This window comes from Scomber japonicus, chromosome 6, assembly GCF_027409825.1.
Source record: "Scomber japonicus isolate fScoJap1 chromosome 6, fScoJap1.pri, whole genome shotgun sequence".
Taxonomy (NCBI): domain Eukaryota; kingdom Metazoa; phylum Chordata; class Actinopteri; order Scombriformes; family Scombridae; genus Scomber; species Scomber japonicus.
In genome coordinates, this window is record NC_070583.1 from 1,636,397 (window position 1) to 1,644,100 (window position 7,704).

The 7,704-nt window shown below is 42.0% G+C and overlaps 1 long non-coding RNA gene across 1 annotated transcript; it reads left to right on the forward strand.

Moving 5' to 3' along the window:
• Window positions 1-3,436: 3,436 nt before the first annotated feature.
• LOC128360844 (uncharacterized) lies at window positions 3,437-5,515 on the forward strand. Its single transcript, XR_008321524.1, has 3 exons — window positions 3,437-3,481; window positions 5,000-5,155; window positions 5,318-5,515. It is a non-coding gene; the product is annotated as an uncharacterized LOC128360844 (long non-coding RNA).
• The last annotated feature ends 2,189 nt before the right edge of the window (window positions 5,516-7,704 follow it).

The following is a 7,704-nucleotide window of genomic DNA, read 5'->3' on the forward strand; positions in this document are numbered from 1 at the left end:
TCATCTATTTTGGTTTCAAAACGGCGAATTTCGCCGAAAGGTGACTGATTTTCATGTATGAAATTATGCAGCACTGTTGTACCAACCAAGAGTGACATTTTAAAGCATTATAGACTGCACCATGGGACCTTTGGACACAGCCATGCCTTGCCTTGCATTCATATAGGTTGCCCATGCTCTTTTAAATGCTGGAGTTCCCTTCGCTCTCATCTGTCAAGATACCACCCAGAAGTCAAATTCCTCAACTCACCTGAAGTAAACCTGGATTTCCTAATGAAAACGATTTTTTTGAACACATAGGTCATCATCTCAAGAATAATGAGACTGTGTGAAGCATACTCCACATACGTCACAACATTTTAAACCAGGGGTTATCTCTGAGTTACCAGAGGAAGTATTTGACTTTGGAACCTCTGAAGAGAGTGGTGACCACAGTTGCGCTAATTATGAAGGTAGTAGCACTAATGCACACTACGAAGAGGAAGCTGGAAGCAATGTCGTTGTAGAGTATATAGCGTGCCTCTTGTTGAAATTAGAGAGTGTTCATAATGTTTCAGTTCAGTGCATTGAATTTAATTGGTTGATGATCTTCACTTTATAGCAAATTGTGTCCCCATTTCTTCAGTTAAAAGTGTTATTGTTTCACATTTTGACTTTGGTGGAAGAATTGTGCAAATCCAATCCCCTGAGCGCAACACTCAGTAGTGTTGGTCCTCTGTCCTCATCGTTCAAGAGACAACTTCAAATTTTTCTTTATAATAATAAAGAAAAATTTGAAGTTGAAGCCTGTTGAGTACATCCTTGAACCAAATGAGAAGAGAAGCTTCCAATATATCCCAATTTTCCAATCCTTGATTCAGATTTTGGGTAAAGAAAATCTTAGAGAAAAAGTTCTAAGTGAAGAACAGAACAAGTCGTCTACTAAATATGAATCATATCGAGATGGTACAATCTATAAAGAAAATTCTTTTTATTCTGAAGAACTAAGAATTACACTTGTACTGTATGTTGATGATTTTAAAATTTGCAATCCGCTCGGAACATCAAGAAAGAAGCACAAGATTACAGCTGTATACTGGGTGTTTGGCAACCTTCCACACTCATCTCGATCCACTCTCAGCTCTGTATATTTGGCTCTTTTATGTAAAGCAGTTGACAACAAAAGATTTGGCTATGATGAAGTGCTTGCCCCTTTGTTAAAAGACATTGCTGTCTTGGAGCGTGATGGCATCTACATTTCCTCTGTTGTACAAAATGTCAAAGGAAGTGTGTTTTCTGTAGCTGCCGACAATCTAGGGGCACACTCAATTTGTGGACTTGTGGAAATTTTTTCTGGACCATTAATTTGCAGATTTTGTCTTGGACAACAATCAGAATTTCGAATAAAGGAGGTGAGGTCTGGTGTATTTCCTGCTCACACCCTAGAAGCACATGCCGCTCATGTATTGACTGTCAAAGAAAACCCTGCTTTGACGCACTGTTTTGGTGTAAAAAAGGCTTGTCCATTGACTGAGAATCTGAGCTAATTCCACTGTGTCACTGGCTACCCACCTGACATATTACACAACATTTTTGAAGGGATTGTTCTCTTGGAACTGTGTCTGTGCTTCAGTGTTTTTATTTCTAAGAAATATTTAAGTTAATTTAGTGAACTTAACCGTGCAATCTCACAGTTTCCATATAAATGGGCTGACAAAACTAACTGTCCTCAGCCAGTGCCTGCAACCTTCTCCTCACAAAAACGGACTGGAGGAAACGTACATGAAAATTGGGCCCTGATACGACTGTTGCCATTCATTATTGGACACAGAGTACCATTGAATGATCCAGCCTGGCTTCTGCTCATGTCTTTAAAATACATTATTGAGCTTGTTGTTGCTCCAGTCCATAATGAGGAAAGCATTGCATATAAAAATTTCTGAACACCGACACAGATTCCAGGAAGTGTTCCCTAATGAAGAGTTAGGGTTAGGGTTATCCCAAAACACCGCTTCTTAGAACACTACCCTGAATTGATAAAGGCATTTGGACCTGTGATTGCTTTTTGGACGATGAGGTTTGAAGCTAAACATAGCCAGTTCAAAAGGATTGTAAGGCATACTGGCAACTTTAAGAACATACTCATGTCCCTGGCTACGAAGCACCAGCTTATGATAAGCCACCACCTGCATACCACAACAGTTTTGCCTGCTCTCAGTGTTGTAAGAGTAACAGCAGTTCCAGTGGATGTCTTGCATGTAGATATTCAGGAGTCAATTAGGTATCTATCTCCTTCTCAGTCTCAAGTTCAGCTGGCTGACACAGTCACCTATCAGGGAACGAGGTACTCAAAAGGCATGATTGTGGCCTATGGTTCTACTGCAGGTCTTCCTGATTTTACAGAGATTGTGCAGATTGCACTTATTGGGGAAAGAGTGCATTTTATTGTGAGAACACAGAAAGCTTGGTATGATGAACACTATCGCGGATATTATCTGGAGAAGACAAACCAGATAACTCTTGTTGAGCAACAAAGCCTCAATGATGTTTGTCCTCTGTCAGCCTATATTGTTGCAGGAAAGCAAATGGTGACATTAAAGCGTCACATCTGTCTCCAGTGTTGAGTATCATTGTATTATAGCTCTCTATCTTCTGTCTTCCTAGAAATGGAGCTGACCTCTGACCCTGACCTCTACAAATAACCTAAAAGATAAAGACACACTTGTGTATGTACCCTTACACTTAACGCTGACACTTGTTCCCCAGGAAAGCACCCCTGATGCTTCTGATGTCACCTCTTTATGTGAATCTGTGAGTCTCTCTGGGGACTCAGTAGATACTGTGATTCTGAGTCCCTGCCCCTCTGAAAGGCAGAGCCCATGGCCTTCTGTGTTTCCCATTCCAAAATTTTCACACAACACTGAACTTGTGTTGAAACAAGGGAATGAGATTTAGAGATGGCACCCCAATGACATCACCATGTGTCAAATCAGACATCCTAGAGCGCCTAGCTGAGGCCATTTCTTCGTATACAGCTTACCCAAATGTTGCCCAGAGATCTGTGGTGGCACGGGCACTAGTAGAGAAGCATCCCTGCTTGAAGGAGCCTGGATCTTTTAATGGAACTTACGGGTGGCAGCAAAGCCTAAAGTACAAATGTGGAAACTATCGGACAAAACAGAAAGCACTGGGAAGCCCTGAACTCCTAGTAAACTCACTGAGTCACAAGTCAGAGGATGAGCGAAGAGCTGCTAAAAATGTCAAGAAAACCAAAGAGGGCCGAAGTGAATTACCTGCCCTCACACCCACATGGTGAAACAGATGACATGCTTGAGAATCTATGACTTGACCTAATTGCAGCCTGTCAGAGAAAGGACTGTGCCAGGAGCATCAATGATATGATGGCCAGAACATACAGTTGGAGAAGACAGGAAGTGGTTGCCAAGTCTCCTGGGGTGGCAGAATTTAAGGAAAGATTCCTGTCCTCTTCGAACCATTCCAGGTAAATGATTTATCATTCTATTTTTCCTGACCAAGTTTCCATTGTGACTTGGACATGACATACTAGACTCACTTTTTGCCTGAAAATGTATACTAAAGCCCTTAACCTCTTAATACACGCCCCTATTTTTTATGTTGTTAGCCTAAACGACATGCCCAAGTTGTGAGCAGCACAGATCCCACATAGTTTGAGACTCAGAGATGTGTCTGGTATCATTGGAAAGGTAACACTCTCAGGATTCTTGTAAAAGTGTCTGTGTGATTCTGTGACTTACTGACAAAGAGTGGCAGAGGTTACAATGATGGGGTTGTTTACTCGCCCATAGGTTTGCCTATACAATGACATGTGTACAGACATTCAGGGACCTCTCAGCGGGATATAGACACAATGAGGCCACAGCCACAGGTCTTGGCTTCATGCAGTCCAAATTTGGAGTCAAAAGACCGAAAGATGAATTTTTCAGAGTTATTTTTCAACAGGTATGTGCATGTGTTTACCTTAGGTCCTTTTTAGAGACTCCAAATGGACACTTGGTTACCAAAGCTGTATAACCGCAATCAAACACCTATAAATCAAAATCTTGGTCTCTAATGAAAGCTGACACCATATTATTATTATTATTATTATATATTATATTATTATATATATAACCATATTTTTTTTTGTTTGGCCATATCTATCTATCTATCTATCTATCTATCTATCTATCTGTTTATTTTGCTATAAGTCATATGTCAAGTCGAAGAAGAACCAACCGTGTACCAAAATGCCGAGTGCGTAATGATATATGGTTCAACTCTTTTACGCACCAGGCGCACGCCGGTTACGCTTGGATTTTGTTTATGGACAGCCAAACTTGATAGCTTAGTGTCATACACCGTTGGAAACCTCAGACTATTGGCTAAAAGGTTATCAACTTTATTTCACCGAATATTTCCATAGGCTGGAACAGCTGTCAATCAAAGCCATGTCGTCATTGTCGTCGGTCACATGTCCTCATTGGTTTTGGAGACATGTACTGCCTAATCCTAAGCACCGATTGGCTTGTGTGTGGTGTTGTCAGAAGCAGAAAAGGCTCACGGTCGTAAACATCTAGTCACGTGTACTCTGAGATGGACGTGCAGGTCAGGAAATGACGTAAACAGACCGTATATGGTTTGTTACTTGTGTTATTACGTTATATGTTGGACTAAATACATGGACATATTGAGGAAAGTATTCCGGTTTTATGGAAACGGATTTCATATTTCACAAGAATGGATATTTGGCGAGCTGTACAGAAAGTCCTGAGTCATATTATGATCGTTGTGGATAAAGGGAAGACTTTGAAGGTATGTAGGCATTATAGCTTTTCTCACTTAGCTGAGTGGCTAGCCGAGCTAATCGCTAATACTATTACGGCTGTGAGCAACCATATAAGTCGTGAGTGGTCTTGAATGAATCAGGGCAGGGCCGTAGACGGAACAGCGTGCGTTAAGAGGTTAATATCAGTAGCAGTCAACATTTGCTGTCTTACAGATTAATGAAGAGTTCCGCAGGTGCACTGCTGTTCCACTGGAATCAACATTTATATCCCAGCTGGAGAGGTACACTCCAAAGCTCCTGGAGCTCTGCAGTGCAAAAGGAGGAGTGACTGGTCAGCGCATCAAGAACTTGTTAATGGAACTGATACAGGTGGGTTAAAAGTGGTTTAAAAGTTTAAAACTGACTGTAAGCATGCTCTGAAGAAATAATGGTATCACAGATTATATAAAATAAATGAATTTTGTTGGCAATTTTACTCTAGTAAAATTGCCAACAAAATTCATTTATTTATTATTCTTCTATTAACACTAGGACCCAAGTGCTTCTGCAGTGATGAAGAGAGATGTGGCTCTGAGATGCCTCATAGAGTACATGGGAGAGAGTGGACAGGAGCTAATCTCTGACTATGTGTAAGTATTGTTTAAAAGCAGGTTTGGATCAGTCTGATGTACAAGCTTAAATTGGGTTGACTTTTATGTGAGCTGACTGAACCAGCAGTTGTCAGGTGGAGGTCGAGCATGCAGCTAGTTGGTAGGAGCCCCAGGATAGCCGATTAACACAGCACCACAGAGTGATGCCTTTCTGTTTTAAGGCAGAGAGCCGGCGGGGGCAACAGCGCCCTCTATAAATGAAAAACATCTCAGGGCAGCTAAACAAGCATGAATATAGTCATTTGACATTTTGTTCAGAAGAAGCTCAGCTATTGCAAATTTATTGTAAATTTACAACTACAAATTATGTCTTACCTTTGCTGGTTTTATGGTTAAAAGTTTCAAGATTCAAGCCAGTTTCCTTTTATTTACATCAGCGGTCCCCAACCCCCGGGCCGCGGACCGGTACCGGTCCGTGGGTCATTTGGTACCGGGCCACACAGAAAGAATAAATAACTTACATTACTTCCGTTTTATTTATTTCGTAATCTGAAAGATATTTTATTTTGAAAAATTACCCGATTCTCTGTTACATCCATCTATGTCACTCTTGACGCAGGTCAAGGCGCTCTTCTCGGTCATGTGATAGGTTACCGCTAAATTGAAACCCAGGAGCTAGCAAAATGAGTAAAAAACAAACGTCTTTGGAAAGTTTCTTTGCAAAGAGGAAAAGGCCCAGCCAGGAGACAGAAGAGGAGCCTATAACTTCCAAGAAAAAGAAAGCTACATTTAATAGACAATATCAGGAGTCCTACTTAAAATACGGATTTATCCCAACAGGAGATTCCCACGCACCAAGCCCGCTCTGCATAATATGCGGCGACCGGCTCTCGAATGAGGCAATGAAGCCCTCAAAACTGCTTCGCCACTTGGAGACCAAGCACCCTGCATTAAAAGAAAAGCCTTTGGAGTATTTTGAAAGAAAAAAGCGTGAACAAGAAGGACAGAAACAATTACTGAGGGCCACCACATCAACAAATGCGAGTGCACTGAGAGCATCATACTTGGTGGCTAATAGTATTGCTAAGGCTAAAAAGCCATTCACCATTGGCGAAGAATTGATCCTGCCGGCCACTAAAGACATCTGCCGTGAAATTCTAGGAGAGGCTGCGGTTAAAAAGATAGCACAGGTGCCTCTTTCGGCCAGCACCATCACTCGGCGCATCGAGGAAATAGCAGAGGACATTGAGACACAATTGCTGGAGAGGATTAATACATCACCATGGTATGCACTCCAGGTTGATGAGTCTACAGATATTGACAACAAGGCAATACTACTGGTTTATGTGCGATATGTTCATCAGGAGGATGTGCATGAGGATATGTTATGTGCACTGTCATTGCCAACCAAAACCACGGCCGTAGAACTATTCAAGTCCCTTGATGATTATATATCAGGAAAACTGAAATGGGCCTTTTGTGTCGGCATATGCACAGACGGAGCTGCTGCCATGACCAGACGGCTGTCTGGTTTAACTGCTCGGATTAAGGAGGTTGCACCTGAATGTGAGTCTACACATTGTGTCATTCACAGGGAAATGCTGGCTAGCCGAAAAATGCCACCAGAACTTAACAGCGTATTGAATGATGTCATTAAAGTTATTAACCACATCAAAGCACACGCCCTTAACTCGCGCCTGTTCAAGCAACTTTGTGAGGAGATGGACATGCAGCACAGACGCCTTCTGTTATACACAGAAATAAGATGGTTATCCCGAGGGAGATCGCTGGCCAGAGTGTTTGAATTACGGGAGCCACTGCAGAGATTTCTCTCCGCTGGCTGCACATTTCAGTGACGAGGAATGGGTCGCTAAACTTGCTTACTTGTGCGACATATTCCGCCTGCTCAATGAACTCAATCTGTCACTCCAGGGGAAAATGACAACTGTCTTCAAGTTGGCAGATAAATTAGCTGTATTTAAAGCCAAATTGGATTTGTGGGGACGGCGCTTGAACAGAGATATATTTGACATGTTTCAAACATTAGCAGGGATTTTGGAAGAGACTAAGTCTGAGCCTTCATTCTCCCAGCTGGTGCACGATCACCTGTCTTTGCTATTGAAAGCGTTTGAGCGCTACTTCCCAACCACAAAAGATCCACGTACTGCCAAAGAATGGATCCGCGACCCATTTCTCAACAAACCAGGTGAATCCAACATGTCTGTGCAAGAAGATCAACTGCTGGAGATCGCAAATGACGGCAGCCTTAAAAGTATGGTCGAGACAACAACTCTGCCGTTGTTCTGGATTAAAGTCATGGCTGAATAC